Genomic DNA, 21,746 nt, shown 5'->3' on the forward strand with positions numbered 1-21,746 from the left:
TCTGTAGTATGAAGCTCAATACAAGATGGACGGAAAAGTTACCTAACTGCACACTTTCCTCTTTGCGTGAAATTTCTTTCAGCGCTTCGGAAATGATTGCGAACTGCGGAAGCATCAATATATTACTGACAATCATCTTGCAGAACAAACGATGAACAAAAGAACTGTGAAACAAGCGATAATTGCTGTCTGCCGATTCTTTGTAATCTTGAATGCGGCTCCCTACACATTGACGATTTTGAATACCATTTTGTTGATTAGGTGACTAGAACTATTATCGGCTAGGGACAAAAAGAGTAATCACCTGCTTCGTGTTGCACCGGCGTGCACAGAATTTGTTGCAGCTGAACGTCTGATGATTGAATGGGACACGCTCCGCTCACATAAATATTCTGAAGCTTTTTAGTTCACGTTTGTACAAACGACAAATAAGATACTTGAAGGTCTGCTGCCGACATATTCCGTGCCGCAATCTGTGGTATTTAACGAACATCCAAAGCATTATATGAACAATAAAATTACAATGACCGTAACAAGGAAGAGGAGAAGCTATTGGCGCGTAATTATTTTCTTTTTGCAATGATTTGCTACATCAAAATAAGAAACATGGGTTATTAGAGCATTATTGTTCAGTCTTTGTCGCTACCTTCATTTTATGGATAGTCAAAGGCATGAGCCTATCGGAGCACTCTGTTGGTTGCACAGCACTATATTTTAGCTCTTTAGAATAACCAAGTCTTCGAGCTGATTTCAATTGCATACTTCGAGGCGCACGACTAACAAATTGGTAACTGAGGTTGGTACCTAAAGCAGCCAAATTAAGCAGCCTATTAGTTAGCATTCAGGAGGAACCACTATGATGACAAAATTAAAGATGACCGGTATTTCCGAAGGAGAAGAGCCATAGCTTATTCACTACAATAAAAGATTTTATTGTTTCAGTCTTAAGTTATTTAGCATGCACCAAAATCTCTTGTACGTGATGTTTCTCGCTTCCCACACACATCGCAGTGTGGCCAGAGCGGCCGAAAAAGCCAACCGGTTGCACTGGCCTTAACAGCAGAACGTTATAGCCGCGGCTCGCAGCGAAGAATGATTCGAAATGTTTCAAACTAAGATACCCTAGAAACCAGATACATTGCGCACCTTCTAGGATATGTGTTGCACAGCGCCTCTAAAGCTGTATGGCTACTGCTCGCTCTAGGTTGCTTATTTTACGCTTTGTCATTCCAGGAACAGCTGTATATTGCAGAAATATTTAATTAAACAGGTACATCTAGCCCCTCCCCTGAGGTTCTCTGATACACGGAGTTATTCATGAAGGGCATTCTTGGCACGCGATATTATTTGGCGCATGTTTTCTGATCCTTCTAATCCTCTTACAAGCCTTTTTTCAGTCCAGAGCAATAAATTACGCCCCATTCTTCGATGCTCTTGATGTCGGCAACTTCATCGCGCTATTTTCGCAATGGGGGCAATATACTATCCAACAGAGCCAGCTATAAAAACGATGTTCACGCATGTCTACAAAGATTGGGTGAACAAGAGAAAAAATAAGTAATGTAATGTATACAATCTCTTCCTACCTTTTAGTTCCTTTCGTATAAATTTTCGCATAGAAATAGCTAGTCTTTTCATCGGGATTTTTATGTTGAGGGTGCTCATGTCCGAGCGTATTTCAAAATGAGCTCCTTCTGACACGAAGTTTCATGAGGATGCTTTAGTGGGCTAGACGGCAAGGCATTTTGAAGGGTTAGCAGCGCACACAGACAGGGACAGAGTGAGGCATAACAGGACACAGCGCTAATTAAAGCTGCGTTCTGTTGTTCTTTACTCTGCCCAAGGTGTGTGTGTGCGCTGTTAACTCCTTAAGAAGTTTCCTGCTTTGTAAGGAAGCGGCTATTGTTCATTTTCTCTTTTTGGTAGCATTTAAAGTCCATAAGCAACGCCGGAGCTGTCGGAGGTGTCGTCTTCCAGGGCTTCGAATAAATTTTAGCCCAGTGAAGTATTTCAACAAGCACCTAATTTAGGTGGGCGCTCGATTGTTTTCGCGTATGACATCTCATGGAAATGTGGTCGCCGCGGCACCAAATCAAAGCAGCAACCTAGAGCTCACGACCGCGCAAAACCCTATATTCAGGTCGCTGGAAGCTCTGCCTTTGGGCAAAGGCCGGAGGGAATAACGTTGCTTCGTTTGTGATGACGACGATCTAATAAGTATTGGCGCTCTAATTATAGCACGTTGACCTCACTAATCCTAACTTCAAAGGCCCCACGCACACGGCCAGATTCCGATGAGTAGGCCGTCGCTACGTAAGCAAATAAACAATTTCTCCCTCCTTCGAAGTCTTCACTATAGTGCCTACACAGGGGAGAGAACGATCGAATGATGCTTCTCTTTTTATTAATAACTGGACGAAAGATTGCACACAGTCAACCGTTTCGCTGAGCAAACATAAGGATAGTATGCCTCTGCGTCTAAGGCACGGATCAATGTGCTTCGTGTTTGTGATCGATTGTAGGCCGAAGTTTATTTTCGGAGATTTTCTTTGCTGTTAATGTGTCAAATGGCTTTAAAAGCACATAGCTATAAACAGAGTAATTGCTACAAAATTATCAAACCGCTTTAATGAGATACTAGCTTTTTCTAGTCGGTGAGCTATTCTAAGGGCTGTAGAACGCGCCAGGTTTACTTACGGTTTAATGATGCCGATCTATGTACCACCATGATGTTTCATAGCGAAGCTGTCTAGGACGACAATGTGGCAAATAATGTGCACCCCCCCCCCCCCCCTCCGGAATGTTGAGAAAAATAAATAATCATGTTAGACGATCGTGGGGATAGTACGGCAAGGCTGCAAGCTCAATGTCACATAACCATGCGGGTTCGATGCGTGTCGAAGCGCCAGTGTATATGTATAAAGTAAAAAAAAAATAACGTTAAATAAAGAAGAGAAGGAAGATAAAGAAAATAAAGGAATTTAAAAATAGAAGAAACAAAATGAAATAATGCAAGAAAACGATGCAACGTAGTTATGATGTTGACAGAAACATTGATCCGGAGAGATGACTGATGTTGCCCAAACGCTAGTCTATGACGAAGCGTGTCGAAACGTCAGTGTATATGTATAAAGTAAAAAAAAAGTAAACAAAAATACAATACAATACGAAACAAACAACGAAGTCGTTTATGCTTTTATTCAACAAATATAGCTTAACCACCACATAGAACCTAATATAGCTATTCAGCAATACAGCTTCGCTGGTCTTCAATCTTCACATAGGGGAAGCGCTATGAACATTATTTAATATTGTCGTTGCTGGTATATTGAAAGTTATAGAGTTTAGCTTCGGGCTGTGCAGATGCGGATAAAAGTCTAACGATCACTCTAAAAAAAATCTATGTTTATCTAAGCGTGCGCTTGCAGTTTCTGTACACGCTCAATCTAAGCGTGATATTACTCCACGCTTACTGATCATGCCTGCTAGGTGCGATCAAGAACCCCTCCTCACGCTTAGCAGGTGTGATAAAGACCCCTGTTCCCACGGTTATTACGGCGTGAAGAATCTCCACGCTTAGAGAGGCTGCCCGAAGGGGCAAGGGGGATGGGGTGAGAGGCATGCCCCATCCCCCGTCGCCCTTTCTCTGCATGTGTTAAACTACGAAGAGGCACCGGCTCTTGTAAGTTTGGCTGCTTCGGTCGCTTCTCTGAAGCGAGCTTTGCTCACCAAGCTCTTCGCAGGCCTCTGCCTTAAGTTCTGATTCGCCGGCGCAGACTGTGACGAACAAACATGCTTTGATAACAGAAGAATGACGGTGAATTAGAAGCTGAGTGTGCTGCAGAGAGATTGCGCAAGACGCTCCCGCCGATGACACTGAAATTTTTGCACAAAGAAGGGGCTTTGCTAAGCCCTGGCGCATTTCAATGACGCCAAGGAATGTAACACGTAAACAAGCCCCTCGGTATGTCCTTGCACAAAAGGACGAATGCCCTCTCAATCGTGCTTTGAGGCGCCCGCGTTCGAAGATAGCAAGCCTTGTGCAGGATAGGGATGTCAGGACAGAATTCCCCGCAGTAATCATGCTATTGCACTCTTTCTCCAATTCTTGGCCAAAAATACCTAGTCAAATACTTTTTCACTGGGCGCTTTCTCTAAGAAAGGCGAATTTTCCAGGCAGCAAAAAAATGACACATATTATTCCTGGGTTATATCTTTCATTCACGATATTGAATCCCAGGAATGTGATAGAGTGAAACGATGATTTTTAAAAACAAAACTTGGAGTTAGAGTATATTGAGATAGCTGAGGAAGCGTAAACTATTATATCAACTTGATTTAAATGCACAACATAGTGGAAAAGTCCTTTAATCTTGTTTGCGCCCATGACATTTCTTTGCTTGTTCTTGGCTTTATAGTTGTTTGCATAAAAACTGGCCATATACTGCTGGATATGTTATATATTACCTGCAATAATGGCATAGGCACATCAAAAGCGCCTTTTCTAGGTATATGTCATCATTGATCTCAATGCTTTCCGGCTCACAGCCGCAGATGAGGAGCCTTGATTCCCCCCAGACAATACAATGTCTTATAAGGTCACTTAGCGCTATCTGAAAAGAAAGAAAAATTCTATGTCCTAATATTTAAAGTATAGAGTATAATATCCAAAGTATAGGTTTAGAGGTGAAAACATGTTTCTTCTAGACCAAATGTGGTAACGAAGATCGCTTGCTTTTGCACTGCTTCTGACACTTCACTTTCACTTCTGACATTTCTCCTACTGACTGCTCTTAACATGTTCCAGTTTGGAAGTTTTTAGAAGTAGGCGACATAAAAGAGAGAGTCAGCTCACCGCAGTAATGAGGGCAGGCATTGCAAACCTGGCACACAAGCACGCTTCTAAAGTCACACATGAAGGATCAGAAGGTTTCAGTACTTTTGACATGATCAGAAGGAACATTTTCATATTTTGTTCATTTTCATCAATCCTACTTCCAAGCCTTAGTTTGCTTTCATATGTAACCTGAAAAACAAGGCAGCAATGTGCCAAACGCATCTAGGTGAGACACATAGGTGTAGTTGATTTCTATTTCACCATGCTCTCTATAAAAATAAAGATGAAAAATTCGAACGCAACTGACAACGCCTTCAATGAAACTTTTTAATACCTAACAAAAGCTTTGTTAGAAAAACGTAGTTACGCTTTGTTGCCAACCCAATGGAGATGGACATTTTGACAAAAATGACATTCTACGTGAACTTATCAAATGTGAACTCTCACTGCGGGCATAGATGGGTTGGCAGATGGAAATCAAGAGCTGCAACGGGCAGGGTATATTCATGTCCATTGAGCATAGTCATACTTCCACGCTTTAAAGCCCAAAATCTAAAATGTGCGGAGCTACACTAGATAGATATCTTAATTCAGAGTGCAATTTAGGTTGCAAATAAAGTAGCAGGTGTGGCTGCAACCTCGAAAACGACGCTTCTAAGATGCAGGTTTTTGTCAGTCGACAAATAGCTAACAAAATTATGAATCTTCACTTTTAGGCAGCTGTATACTATGAGCGACATAGGCAACAACTACGCGGCGCACATGGCACATACCACATTGAGGCGCCACTAACAGAGTTCTAAATCATGAGAAGAAGCGCGGTGAAAAATGCACAGTGACAACTCCCAGCTGACCAGCCTTGCCCGAGGCGAAATGGCAGTGGGCACAGACAGAACAGTTAGCTGGCGAATATAAAATAAAAACAAAAGAAATTTTTGCAATTTTGTACTTCAGCACAATAAACTGAACAGCTCAGAGGAATTCAACAGTCCGGCGTTCAAACATGATAAAAAACACGAAGCTGACTACTCCCTATTTAGATCAACGCTACTGCTCGCGTAAGAGGTTCTCGCTTTCCAATAAATGCACAATTACGGCACGTTTGGCACAACACATGATACAAGCACATACCTGAAATCATGTGAGAAATAGGCAGCTAGCCGGCACCTAATAAAAGCATATCATAACTAATGTTCTTACCTATATGTTTCAATCATCCACGAATGGCAACTGAAGGAGCGCAACATGTCCATTATCCATATAGAAGTGCTGGTCTGGAGCCAGCAGACCGCGGTGGATTCTCACTCGTAAACTGTCATAAACTCGGCAGAGTGCACATTGTATGCATGCACCACCCGCGTTCTACACCATGAATGTCTGTAGAAGTGAACATGGCGATGGACACCAAATTTGAAACTTAGACCGGAGTCTCTGTGCTGCAATGAACGAACGTCGATCACGGGTGTCCGCGAGCAAATCAACACCAAAAATGGTCGAGCGCAGCATTCAAACACCACGGTCTCCTTGAGCCTCCCCAAAAAGGTTTCGTATTCCCAGCAGGGCAGTGAGAAGGCGCAGAGCGTTGTTCTCGCGCGCTCGGCGCAGATCACGTGATACATCACGGATCCCCTATGTGGATATCTATATGCATGATGGAAAGCTCCCGCGCGAGCACTCCGCCAGATGTTAAGCGCGTGATTTGCGTTTCTCACGCGTATGTGACTCCCTCACGCTCGCACCGGACCGAATCGTGGCACGCAGTCTTGTCCTCACGCTTACATGAAGGAGAGTCACGATTATTTTCTATCACGTGGTGCTTGAAACATCATCCGCGCCTCATTTACGTGCGCGCCCCAGTTAAACTTGCAATTTAGCGTGAGATTAGGCGTGGCATATTTTAGAGTGTATATCGGATGCGCAATAATTTCAACGAAAATTTTGATGAAGTAGGCAGAATTAGAGAAAGCAGAATTCCACAACTGAGAGGAAAGCTTGAAGATTTCACTGTTTAGATGCTCAATTGTACGCAGGAAAGTCTAGGCAATGTCTTCTTCTGGGTAGTGGGAAGGGGGGAATGGATGCTAACTCTTTTGTAAACATGACATTCAAGATTTGCAAAGGTACGCATTATACCGAACTTCCTCGATATACTAACGAATATCGATATAATATCGAAATATGTCGAATCGTCTATTATTCATTTCAAAACCTGTGAGATTCACCGATACGCTATATTTGCATGCTTTCGCTTACTGTGCCAAGTGCAATGAAGAGTAATCAGGCAGGCCACTCAAATGATTTGGAAGTCTCATACTGGAGAAGAGCTGTGTGAGGGGCGAACAACAATGCCATTAATACGTTTTATAAGGTAACTATTTTAGCGTAATGACCACCCATACGAGGGCCGTACCAACATGTCGCTTCGATACTGCAGAGTGCATATATATTTATATATGAACGAGAGAATAAGAGAAAAGTGAGGGGCTCGACTTTGCTAATCTAATCATATTTAATGTTGGAATTCTATTATGTACAGGGTGTCCAAAATATCGTGCCCCAAGATTTACCAATATGATACTGCCACATACCTGTACCGAAGCAAAGTAATGTACTTTTCCTTCGCTTCGAGACACTCAGAATATATGTTGCATTTAGCCTAATGAATTAATTATTCTTAGTTAATTATTCAACTCCTCAAACTTGATAATTACACGTGCTAACTAAAAGTGTTTTTTCGAGCATGAAAGAAGCCCGCGAATACACACAAATTGCCTCGAGTGGGCAGCCGCGCGGTAATATGGCATGTATTCGGGGCATAATTCACGCCCGCAAGAATACTTTTATGTACCGCGTATTGCGCAACCGAAAGCTGTATGGGGATTTTAAAGGCGCAAACCTTAAGTGGGTCGTCGCCATGACTCGTCACGCCACAATACACCGATGTGCCTTGGACGTTCCCTGCGAGGCCGTACACTCATCAGCGTGCGCCCAGACGGTGACCAGGCGCGGCATGGATGGTGACTCACAAGCAAACGAGCTCGCTTCGAGACGACAACTGCCGTCCTCTCCAGAGGCGGTAATAACCGCCTAGACCAATCTACCTGAACCTTACGAGCTGAACGAATGGATGAAAGGGGCCAACGCCGAGGATTACCGTGGGAACAGCGTCGACTTGAGTTTGCCAGATTGCTACGTGCTTGCGCCATATGCGGGGGCGAAGGTGCGACCTAGGATACGGAGTGCGATGGAACGGTGCGGCATCATTGAAGGGATTTTGCAACCGGTTCGACGATTGTGGTTGGCAGACATATAGCCATCAGATTCCCTAGTCTGGCCTCATAGGGAAGGCAATGACTAGACCAGTAGACACCGTCTTTTTTTTTGGGGGGGGGTATGACATTGTTGCGGCTGGGGTAGCGCTTAGGCCAGAAATACGCACGGCACACGGACGAGTACGCCCGGTATGAGAAATTCCTTGCCCTATTTGTTTAGCCAGATTACGGCTGTAAATGCACAGTCAACATATCCATTCCAAGCAGTGGACGTTTCTTCGACCGGCCCAGACTTATCTGCCGGAAGCTCCGCGGCATAGCGTCGCTGTCAGTTGTTCAAGATGGCGGTTGTGCTTCACACGTCCACGGCGTACGAGCAACGAAGTGTGATTCGTTTCCTATGGATCAAGGGATGAACGCCTATCAAAACCCACACGAAAATGTACCCCATGTAGGGGAAAAGGTATCTCGCTTTGCGAAGTTTGAGGTGGTGGTGTTGTGACTTCGCAAAAGGGCCATGAAGGCTTGCATGACAATGAGCGTTCCTGGATACCGCGTTAGGACGAATTCTACCACTCAGGCCTCTCTAGTGAGGCGAGGGGACAGATGGAGGGGAAGGGATCTGAACCGGTGTGGGGACTACGTGAAAGGATACTGCGAGGTACGTAGAATAGTACTTATATGTATCTTATATTGGCTAATAGAATATAGGGGAAAGTACCTTCTGATTCGCCCTCGCATCATCACCAGTAATGGGTCATACACATGTAAGCATGCAGAAATGCAATGGATGTATATCGATGGAGAAAGAAAGAAAGACGAATGGAAAGAGCGAACGAAAGAAAGAGTGTAATAACCTTTAGGTGGTGCATTAGGTGCTCGCACCTGTCGTTGAAGAGCTCGACATACAAAGCTATACCTTTACTTCACATTGCGGCTCAATATATCTTGAAGGAAGTATGACACCTCTGGTCGTATAAAAATCAAGTACAAGGTGTGCAGCAGGCGTTCATTCTCACGCGTTACTGGACTGTAACCTGCTGCGAGTTTTTTTTTTTTTTTCACGTCGCTCTCAAATTTTCTGATTGACACTTTTCATCTAATCATAACATTTGAGAAGTTGAATAATTCATTAGGAATAATATTGCGATTAGGTGGAATGCAAAAAAAAACAAAAAACAATCTGAGTGTGTCAGAGCGTCGGTAAAGAACACGACCTTAGTTCTGTGCAGCTACGTGGAATATTTTATAAACCTTCGTGCAATATATTTGGGACGCCCCGCATCTATTGCCCCACGTACTTTTTATCTTTCCCAGTGCCCATCTTTCGCTGAGTAACAAATCTTCAGTTATCGCACAGAGCGAGATATGACTTTCTGCAGGTGAAAGTTACTCAAATCTTATCGCTGGTTCTACCTGTTGTTTATTTTATTGCCGAGGTTTGCGCAATCAGGTTGCGTGAATGCCGGAATAGTTGCGTGGGTTCTAGAACCGCCGTGGGTTTTTTTTTTTTTTTTTTTGTGGCGTTTGCGTTGCTCTACAGAGCACGAAGTCATGGGATCGAACTCCGGCTGTGGCGTTCAGATTTTCACGAGGGCGCAATGAAAAAGCGCCAGCGCATTGGAAGCACGGTAATGAAACTCGGCGAGGTGGCCAAACTTAGTCCGGAGTTCCCTACTTCATTGTTCCTCATAATCAGATTGTGGTTTCGGCAAGTAAAACCCCACAAATAGTTTTTTTTTGTAAATACTCGAGCTTAGGCGAGTGCCATGGTATCACGCTGGAAGGTTCAATTAGTCGCCTATAATTATCAGCCGCCTCCGATCCGCACATGTGATTTTCGACGAGTGCTCGGAGCTATCATTGTGCTGAGTGTTACTTGTCTTGGTGGGCACAGGTTCCATGAACAAGCAATTAGTTGCGTGACTGTGGTTGTTCACCGACACTACAACGTGACAAAATATTGCTTCTAGTTTTGTAATAAATATTACACATGTAGCGTTATATTTTCAAATAAAGTAAACTGTACTGGAGTGAGCAATATTCAAAAGCCTATCAGGGCTAAAGGGATGGATTCAGTTTCAATGTAAAGTGCTTTCCAACCAGCTTCATCGTACGATTTCGTTTAATAAAATATGTGTTTAAGCGGAAGCTTCAGCTTGGGTGCTCCTATCTAATGCAAGTAAAACGAAAATTCTTTTTTCTCGGCAACCATGTCACCAAACTTGACGAGACTTGTTGCGTTTAACAGAAAAACAGAAAATCTAGGGACTTTTGGTTTCGAATTTCTAGTTGATGTCGTCAATTTTAAATCAAAATTGGCAAAATTTGAAAATTTTCAGAATGCGAAATTATCAAGTTTACAAAGTTTAAAACTCTGTAACTCAGCAATGAAAAATGATATGTCTATTGTGTGAATTGCATATGATAGTACATCTAAAGCGGACAAAATGAATATGTCACACATCAATATGCGAAAATTCATTATTATGAAAATAGAGCTTTTGCAGAACCCCTCTGCGCAACGTAACAGGTTCACGTAATATATAAATTTACATACTGAATTTGTCCGCTTTGGATGACCTTACGGATGCCGTTTACACAACCGCGATATCTGTTTTTTTTTATGCAGAGCTATGAATTTATAAGCTTTGCGCGTCTATTTTTTTCGAACTATCGAATTTTTGAAAATTCTTCTCATGAAGTTCAGGAAATAAATCGAAATTACGCTTCCAACAGTCACTAGCATTTAACTTTCTCTCTCCAAATGCAAAAAAAAATTCATTACAGTTGGTTGAGGAGTTACTTCAGAAAAGTGTTATTGCGTTTTACATTTATTTGAATACGCCGCGTCGGAGTTGGGCCCGAGCTAAAGCTTCCTCTTAAGGTTAAGGCTTTGGCAAGAACCCGAAAACACAAGTCTACTTTGTGTTACATATACATAGGCAAATATGAAAGTGGTGACTTTATCTCAATCAAAGTTCTCAGGAAAAAAAATCAATGGGGATTTTTTGCTTCACTTTGCGATGTCGGCATGTCCATAAAATGAACAACCACACTTTTTAGAGCTACAAAATGAATATATATGTTCTGTTGAAGTCCAATAAGGCAAACATTTAAAAAAAATATCTAGGAGGCCTTGTGGCCTTGCACATCCTCCTTTCACCTTTATTCATAAAAAAATAATTTGAGGTTCTTGGCTTGGCAGTGATTGAAGAGCTTGCAGGTACGCCGAAACCCACTGGAGCATGACGCACTGAGCAACATCGCTGATATCGCTGATCTGCGCCACTTTTATATTCTATTTTCTGATACATTGGCAGACCTGCCAAAGGTTCCAATTATATAGCTTCAAGCTATCTATAGGAATCTTTTTTATTTACATTCCTTCTTGCTCACGTTCGGAATAGCTGCGGTAAACCATAGCTTGTTTGCGTGATCGATCATATCAAAAGTGAACTAGGGCCTACAGAGCGCTCATATCGTCTCGAACGCATCCATAAAACGAGCCAATGTAAAATTTGTGACCAAAGGTTACTTCTTCCGAAGTTACTTTCATAGTTTAGTTATGATAGAGCAAAGGGAAATAATATTTCATGGAGGTAAGAAATAATGCACTCAGTGCCCGAACCTTCGCAAAACAGAATTTCTGGTTCATCGATTTTTGTCCGCGTTCAGTTTAACCTTCAATGGTTAGGCAGTACCTCGTATTATGTGTCATGCATATTTTATACACCAACAAAAGTTCTTTGCCTTAAACTTTATTAACGCTTTACTCTCTGCCAGGTCTGAGGAAGATATCTAAAGGGAGACAAAATAAAATGTACTTTACAATGTCAGGATGTAGGGAAGAAAAAAAATAAAAGAAGAAATATTTATTGTACTTGAAAAGGCGGCAGCGCATAAAGCAAAAAAAAAAATGCAATGAAATGGCAAAAAAAAAAAAGAATACCACATTCTCAAGTGTGTCCCCATACGTCCAAATCGCCGTTAATATTTATGGTAGTTCTGAGATTTTGACAAATATATATATAAGGGTTTTTATAACCTTTTTTACCATTGAAGCTGTTCAACCTTTCGGAACGGCGCTTTCCCAGTTACAAGTTTAAACCTAGCAGAGCTTCAGGTGCAATAATGGTTGATTATCTCCTTCAAAGGCGCATGATGCGTGACAAATATTGCCACAATCTGTTTTCTCACCAAGTGAGTATTATCACACTTATCGCATTAGGGGCACGTTGGGTATCGTCCGCTATTAGTTCTATCCATCGGTAACAGTTCATTAAACACAAGGCTTTGCCTCAATCCTAAATGTATATATGCATGGGTACCTCGTTAGGCGAGGGCAACATAGTTATTGTTAAATAAAAGTACAGAAATAAAAGGTCTGGTGAGTGCTTCTTCATCAAAATGGTTGGCAGGGAAGAGGGGGGCAAAAGCACAGCAACTGTTAACTTAAATGCCCCACATTTGGTGCTATCGTTTCTGGCTAAAGCGCACAAACAAACTATAATAATGTTTCGTAAAACAATGAGCTTGAATACTTGGTAGACGTGCATGATTGTGTGGCGTTTAGTATTACACTGACTTAAATAATAGATGAACATAAATTAACGAAACGTGGACTTCTGTGGCATAGTCTACAAACTGATTTAATACTGTTGAGGAACACGCTTATATACAAAGGATCGAGGGGGGGGGGGGGTCATCACATGTCCTCACCTTGTCATATCGTTTTATATCTCAACCCCCCCCCCCCCCCCCCCCCATTACCTTGTATCTAAGCGCGTTCTTCATGAGTATTAAACGAGTTCGTAGATTCCACCGCTTACGTCCAAGTTCTGTTCCTTTGCGTTCATCTATTCGTTCCCTCAGTGTAACACTAAGCGCTATACAATCATGAAGCTATATTAAATAACTTGCGCGAACATCTACGTGTCCTTCGATTGCATTTCTGAAGCTTTCTGAAGTTTCGCAGCCAAAACCATTTAACCCCTCCCACTCCGTCACGAGGAAGAACAAACCGTACGCAGGAAGGTCTTGCGGTACGCGCGTCCTTCTTTATCGCTGAACTGCTCAACCTACGGATTACGATACCACACTGATTTAGTGAGCACGGCGTATCCCCATTGTTTCTTAGCACTCATTGCGCTGCTGTCGAAAGCATACGCGATGGTACAGGCGGTATCATCAATTACCATGTTGCGGTTTCTTTCGAGGATTTATATTGGATTCCGGGCGAATTTTCTACTTTACGTCGCTGTAATGTTAGGTACAAAGTTTAAGTGCTATACGTTCGCTCACCGTATTCGGCTTCTGAGAAGAGCGCGTGGTAGAGCCACATTGAAGCGAGAGGCAGCACGAAAGACTATCCACTCTCCGCGGCCTGCGCTCTTATAGTCACGCCAGCGCTATGACAGCAAGCGTTTGAGGTAACCCAGCATTACCTATTCATGCTTGTATGTGCGCGCAGTCAGAACATGTTTATTAATTTAAGTATTGAGCGAATGCTTGTTGGGTTTCATAGGGCCGATAGAACTACGAACCTTGCTCTGTGTAGCAGCCTAACGACTTCCTGCTGCTGTCTACGTTTCGCCTCTCGTGGGAAAATCGGGTTTTCTTTTTTGAAGCCTACAGAAATACAACTGAGGTTGCATGAAATAATACCATTCGAGAATTATACGTGCGAAAACCTCAATATGATCATGGTGCGCGTCGTAGTGGGGGACTCCGGTATAATTTTGACCACGTGTGGTTCTTCAATGGGCTCCCGTTGCACGGTACACGGCTGTCTTTGCATTTCGCCACCATAGAAATACGGCCGCCGTGGCCGGGATATAATACCACGCCGTCGTGCTCAGCAGCGTTACACCAAAGCGACTAAGCAGCACGGCGCGTGCACCAGTTTATAATTCTGGCGGGGCGCGTGAGTTGGTCGAGTGGTTCCCCCTTCAGGTACCGCACTTGATGCATACGGTTGTTTTGTGCCTATTGTCCACGTCAAATACTACCAATTTGCGACTGCCCAATTTGGTGCTGCAGCTAGCGGATATGGCTAAGCAGAGCTAAACTTCCCACATTTCGCCACTTCCCACAGACTTCCGCCCCCCCATATATATATATATATATATATATATATATATATATATATATATATAAACTACAAATTGATCTGAACCTGTAGTTCAGATAAATTACTCCGTGTGTGAAAAATGAGTGAAGCAAAAAATACGTGGAGTCACTAATTACAAAATCGGGATAGTGGGTGTTCAATGAGTGCGAAATACACAGCAGACGAAGAAGACAAATGCGGCAAAAATTTTGCCATGCAAGTGTAGCCGTTATAAAGGACCATGTTTTTAAGGGCAATTTGTTACCTTGTATGGATAACCAAGTTCCCCAAGCACGAGGTGTGGCATGCGACCATTCAAATACCTTAGCTAACGAATGTGTTTCTGTTTTTCTTTGCCTAGCTTTTCCTCATGTGATGCAAGACATGGACGAACAATGAGTGAAATCAGAATCCTCGACAACTGACGGCAACTTGCTATCGATTTCCAGACGGCGAACATGTTATCCGCATGGTTAAGAGTTGTCCCACTTGCAGTAAATGGTTTTCACGGGAATGGCAAAAAGATTCATTTAAATTTATGCTACCTAGCAATGCGCCGACTTGCTCGTAATGAAATACAAGAAATAACTACTTGTAATGGAAACCATTTTATGATATATTTCTAATTTAACGATTACTTGGTACGCTTGCCTAACGCTGACTATAATTCAAATACTTCGTTCAATAGCAAATTACAAGTAACCAGTTACATTTCTGAAGAAACAGGCTGCAACACATGATGCAGCTCCGAGCACTTGAGTTTGACGAGCAAAACAGTGCCCAAAGGGGTCAAGAAATGGTAACAGATTACCTACTTCCCACACTCTGAGTACTGCAGCTAAGCTTTGGTCATCTTTACAAGGTAGGATTGCAGAATCCCACATTTTTCGCTGTCGAACCAGTGACCTTTTCTGTTATATTGAACATTTCTATACACATATCAGTCTGCTGGGAGTGATTTTAAGCAGCCTTCAGAGGCGCTAAGGGTAGTTTCGCTATTCATCTTCTTTTAGTGCAGTCTATGACTTCTCTGGTATCAAAATTATTCTTGGGCCGAAAAACGCATATATTGATATTTCTTTGATTACGCGTGACTAATATATATACCGGTACATTTGCAATTATAAAGCAAGAACAATTTATTAAAGATGTATAAGGTACATTTATATTAAATTATATTGCACATTTCCGAATGTTTTCAAGAAACGTGAACGGTTACTGGCGACCACTACCATTTGTTGTTTAAATCTTAATGGTTACCAAGTGAAGAGCGCCGAGAGTAGGCCTACCAGATACACGCTGACAAATGTACATGGCGCTTGGATTGATCAATAGTGATGGCCACTTTCGAGGATAACTTCAGGTAATCGACTATGGATGCTTTTTCAGCTTTGGTTGGTCTTCCTAACCCCAGCAACAATGAAACACTACGCAGGTCGTAAACCCGAACATGGCGACATTCATTAACCAAGCACATTCCTGTGAGCCATGTCTTCCTACGTTAAAAGACAGCCCTTCTTGGGAGTGCACGTCGAGCGAGTTTTCATTGTCACCGCCAGACATCTTTACAACAAAAAAGCTATGACTACGGGAGAAAATTTTGAGATCCAATTCTTCTTCAATTGATAATTAAAGATTGGAAGAACACCGTGCAACAGTATGGTCAAGCTCGTTGCTTAGTTTAAGGATTAAGGTTGTTAAAGAATTGTCAATCGACAAGTTAGTGGTATTGTCTGCCTGTAGCACACGATGTGCCGATTTCAGACATGTGGGTAAATCATTATTATAGATAGAGAGTTCTATGGGACCTAGTATGGAGTCCTGTGGTACACCTTTGTTAATAACTTTAGTATCAGAATAGGCACCTCCAAAAAATACTGTTTGTTCCCTATCATGCAGGTAACTTTTTAGAAGTTTTATTACTGGACCGGTAATTCCCAGGGCTTAATCTAGCTTAGTCAAAAGTATGTTATGCTTAATTGTATCAAAACATCTTTACAACAAAACAAGCTATGACTACGGGAGAAAATGTTGAGAACCAATTCTTCTTCAATTGATAATTAAAGATTGCAAAAGCTCGCTTGGCTGCAGAGGACGCACTCTTAGAGCCATGCGAGCTCTTTCTATTTTACTGTACTTATGCGATTGTAATGAAGTGAATAGGAAAATTATTATAAACTAATCGATTACTCTTAAGAAGTTTTCCATTTACTCTCTTGGAGATGTAATTGGTAACCGTAGGTGGTGGTGGTGATATTGAAGCAGGCGGGGTTAGCCTGGCATACATAGCTTGGTAGCCATAATATACACAGACAGGCGGATTTGTAAACATTCAAGAAAAATAGTAACTGACTGCAACTGACATCACTCGCTTGAATAATGCATTTGGTAACCGTAATCAAATGCCTTATTCAAGCAAGTGATGGCAGTTGTAGTCAGTTACTGTTTTTCTTGAATGTTTACAAATCCGCCTGTCTGTGTACATTACCAGGCAGGGATTACAGCTTAGTGTGGTCTTTGGCAGTGCATAAGGTATATGCATTCGCAACCACTAAGCACTAATGTATATCAAGCAACAGGCGTCTTTCTTTTAGACGCACCTAAAAGAAGGTTGCTTGTGAATAAAGCTTTTGATAGGGTGAGAGGCGGTGCCATGTGTAGCTGTCTCCATAACCTTTTTGTCGCGTATTTTCATCTAAAACACCTTGCACCACTTATTTCTGATACACATTGTATTATAGTTATTAAAATTTTTAAATATGGTATTTTTGCCACTTCGCTTAAAAGGGTTAAGATTATTGGTGCACATAAGAAAGGTAATAAAACGATATATATCATTAACTATCTTCCCATTTCTATTCTATCGTCGAATAGTAATATTGTTGAGAAGTTATTTTGTATGCGCCGAAATAGTTACTTCAAAATTGAATTTGTTGCAATATTCTAAATTTGGGTCTCGCACTGGCAGTTCGACTAACTTAGCTTTAATATCCCTAACTACATTCGTCACTCGCTTCATACGGGTAACTTCGTTGCTTCGGTATTCTTGGACTTCACTAAAACTTTTGATACAATTAACCATAACATACTTTTTACTAAGCTAGATTAAGCCCTGGGAATTACCGGTCCAGCACTAAAACTCCTAAAAAGTTACGTGCATGATAGGGAACAAACAGTATTTTTTTGAGGTGCCTATTCTGATACTAAAGTTATTAACTAAGGTGTACCACAAGACTCCATACTAGGTCCCTTAGAACTCTCTATCTATAATAATGATTTACCCACATGTCTGAAATCGGCACATTGTGTGCTATACGCAGACAATACCACTATCTCGTCGAGTGACAATTCTTTAACAACCTTAATCCTTAAACTAAACAACGAGCTTGACCATATTGTTGCACGGTGTTCTTCCAATCTTTGATTATCAATCCTTCAAAATCTCAATTAATTATTTTCCGTTCTAGTCAAAGAATACTACTTGGCTTGCCTGAGAGAACTATAGGTGGTCATCACATTGCCGTCTCCGGTTGTTTATAATTTTTGGGCACCAAATTAGATTCTAACCTAAAGTTTTCGCAACACATTGCCTTCATTAAGCAAAAGTGTACCTTCGGTATTCGATCATTAATCAAATCAAGAGCATATTCTTCAAACACGCATTATTAGCTTTATAGTTTGCCTTTATTCACAGTCACATTAATTATGGCATTGCTTCCAGGGGAAGCACATATAACTGTCATATCTCATCTATTCAGCACCTACAAAACCAAGCAATACGCATTATCACTATCAGTGGGCTTTTAACGAGTTCCACTCTATTAGTTCGCAAAAATAACATCCATGTTTTAACGAGCTTCTTGAACTATCATCCAATAATTATATTTGTAATTACTTGCTGGACAGCTCTCATGCTAATTCATTTATTCCATGCACCTCATCAATAACAATAAAATCAGGTTTGAATGTAACTCCAGTTTTCTACTACCTATGGTTCATCCTAACTATTGAAAAATGACATCATAATTCGCTGCTATAGCTATTCGCCATGCTATTTAGCCATGCCCTTAAGCTGATTTATATGTCTAAGTTTACATCATTCATTACACTACATTTGCCATTTGTGTGTATTTACAGTTATTTGCGCACTATGGGCTTCTATACAGAAAATTCATTTGCGTTAATTTAATTTTTTAGGTGGGGTTTTAGCGAATATGCATGTTTCTTTTAGTTAGCTTTCTCTTTATTATATCTCTCCATTGTTATTATTAACCGAGGGCCCCGTTGCAGTCTTTGATATTGGGACCCTCGTCTTTATATCGTCTCTTACCAATTCATTGTGTTTAAAGAATAATAAGCTGAAATTGAAATTGAACCTATAAGACGATTTCCCTTTGACTATTTTTCTATCGTCGGCGGTTCCTTAGAAGTCCAACCTGGCGTGAAATCCAATTTTCGCAATGAAGCGGAGGGAGAACGAACTTGCCACCAACTTGATAAGGTCGGCGGCACATCTAAGTGAAATATTTTCATTATTGCTTCTTGGGTATAAAACCTAAACTCACTTATCGTATCTTGTTCCCGTTGTGTACCTTTCAGTGTTATAAATCCTTGGCTAAACCTTTTCTTCACATAGAAACGGAAGGCTGGTGCTTGGTGCATAACTCCGCAATTTTGCGCAGTGCTTCAAAGAGGGCCTATTGTCGAGGCCAGAGTTTAAAATTTGAGAGCTCCCTGGCGCATTTAATATCACATAAAACAGGAAATAAACAGAAAGCGGTGCTGCTTCAATAAACTTCAACCTGTCTTCTAGCGTTTCGATGGGAAATATTACATCATCTCTTCTGGCTGTTTTTTTTTTTTGCATCATAGATATGAAATAACTGGAAAGCTCCAATTTGCATTAGGGGAAAACATGTAACACCCCTTTTATAAGAAGTATTTAGACTTATTTTAATCACAAAAAATCGTTCCTTTACTTTCATCTTTAAACGAAAACACATCCCGGATAGGTACAAACTGAAGAAATACGCAATATTTATTGAAACCTTGGTATGTCTTCATTTCGGGGAAAATTGTAGGTAGTATGACACAGTTAACAATAAAAGAAAATTTTAAAGAACTCACGTTTTCGTTTTTACACCTAAAACGAAACGGATACGATCAAAAATCTTCTGAACAATTTGTAGTGATGATATGCTTGGGCGCTACAAATGGTTACGTGGCTACAAACGTGGAATAAAATGGCTACAAACGTGGAATAAAACTGGAGACGTTCTGAGCGCAATAAAATTGCTCTAAACGTTTTAGTCGCATTCAGAGGACATAGTGACGCGTAATAATAAAACGTGGTCAACTTTAGCCATCGTTTTTTTTTTCAATATTTGTGGGGCATATATGTTTTCTACGTTCCAGATATTGTGGTTGTTTTCCCTTCCAATTAATGCAATAGTATGGTTTTGTGTTTGCGTTAGTTATTGTTTTGATATATCATGTTCTTTGTGTAGTGCTGCGAGAACGTGCGAAGACTCCAGTGCTTCCTCGCTTCTTGCTTTGTTTAAAGGTATTATCTGGGAAGCCTTTCAAATTCGTGTGGTAATAAGTACTAGACTGTTTTCTGCAGTCTATGCGTTAGAGGATAACGCAGGTAACCATTCTTTCATGCGTATTACTCTAGCTCATTTCTTAGACGTTAGTTGCTGCATTGCCTCTGCCTAGGAACTGGCATATAGATGAAATATTTCAATTCGCCAATCGTCCTCCTTCAGGTATTGAAGAAGTCTGTCCTCCCACTCCCTTCCTCCAGTGTAGGGACCTCCCTGCCTTTCCTCTCTTAGCTATCTCTGTCCCTCTCTCACTATTGTCGTGTAGCTGGCGACACATTGTGCTTGTTGACAGCCCTTTCGCTCCACTATAAATAAATAAATAAATAAATAAATAAATAAATAGATTAATGAATGAATGAATGAATGTTTGATTTTTAATGACGCAAGGGCCAGGTATGGCCAATGAGCGCCATGTCCGCGGTAATGAGTTCACAGTGTAATTATAAGTTCTATAAAGTTGGTGTGTCGTGGCTGTAAAGGGGCCTTAAAACTATTCGCTCTAAAGTGCGTAAAATCTGTATAATAAGATTGTGGCGATGACGTATGACGTGTGCTATGAGCATTGAGATGCATTTCAAAAGAATGATACGATGTGTAAAATATATCAGGTTATAAGATATGCTAGAGCACTACTGCCTCCTTAGAGCCCTTGAAACACAAGGGCCTGGAGGCATGTGCTATGCCAAACAATTATCGCAGCGGCATCCTTTGGAGTGAGGATGTTCTACGAATTTAATGGGCTTATAACATGTAAAACGACATCATTTAAGAATTTGAGGACTGCCTTGGCCTTAAATAGTGGTTCCTTACCAAGAAACAGCCGGGTGTAGAGGGATGTAATAACGGTATGCAAGCGCAAAATGTTTCTTTCTCTCCGTTTCGGCTTCCCGGCACTCTAGGAACATGTGGAGGACGGTCAGCTTCCCACCACAACTGCCACAGGTTGAAGGTTCACTTCCAGTAAGTAGAAAATTATGGGTCCCACATGTGTGTCCTATCGTGAGACGGCAGAATAGGACATTTGTTCACCGTGATTTTGTTGCGGAGGGCCAAGAACCTAACTGTGGCTTCATCGCATGCAGTTTGTTATTTATGTCTGCGTCCCACATGTGTTGCCAGTGGTTTCGCAGTTTCTTTCGTATCTAGGTTTCAGACCTTTGAGAGGCACCGAAGCAGTAGTATTAACAGCAGGGGATGCAATTGACGTGGCCATCTGGTCGGCCAGAACGTTACCTTCGATTCCTCTGTGGCCAGGTACCCAGCATATAATGATATGCTGGTTAGATAGATAAGCTTTGCACAGGTCGGAATAGACCTCAGTAAGTACGGGATTTTTATGTTTGCAGAGTGACATTAAGGCCTTCACCACACTTAGGGAGTCTATATATAACGGCTTTTCGGAGTTTTCATTTCACTATATGCTTTACAGCCGACAATTATGCGTAGGCCTCTGCCGTAAGGATACTTGTTTCTGGATGTAGTACATCGGATTCCGAGAAGGATGGACCGATGGCTGCATAGGACACTCTGGCATGTGCCTTGGAAGCGTCTGTGTAGAACTCTGTGCACGAGTGCTTGTACTGAAGCTCTAGGAAATGCATTCGGATTTAGACCTCTGGAGCATGATTTGAAACCTTTAGAAATGATATGTCACATTCAATCACCTGCCAGTCCCAAGGAGGCAATAGCTTGGTTGGGTGCATTAAGCGATGCTCGAGGAGTGGGACCTGCATTTCGTCGCTAAGCTCCTTCACACTCAGCGAGAAAGGCTTTGTTATAGAGAGACGATTGCGGAAAAATGTAGCACACGTCATATCGGTGACGTTAATAAAACATGGATCTTCAAGATAAGAGTGCGCTTTAAGGAAATATGTAAAGCAGATGTATGATCTCTGCAGGTGGAGCGACCACTCATTCGA

The sequence above is a fragment of the Dermacentor andersoni genome, chromosome 8 (assembly GCF_023375885.2).
Source record: "Dermacentor andersoni chromosome 8, qqDerAnde1_hic_scaffold, whole genome shotgun sequence".
Lineage (NCBI taxonomy): Eukaryota > Metazoa > Arthropoda > Arachnida > Ixodida > Ixodidae > Dermacentor > Dermacentor andersoni.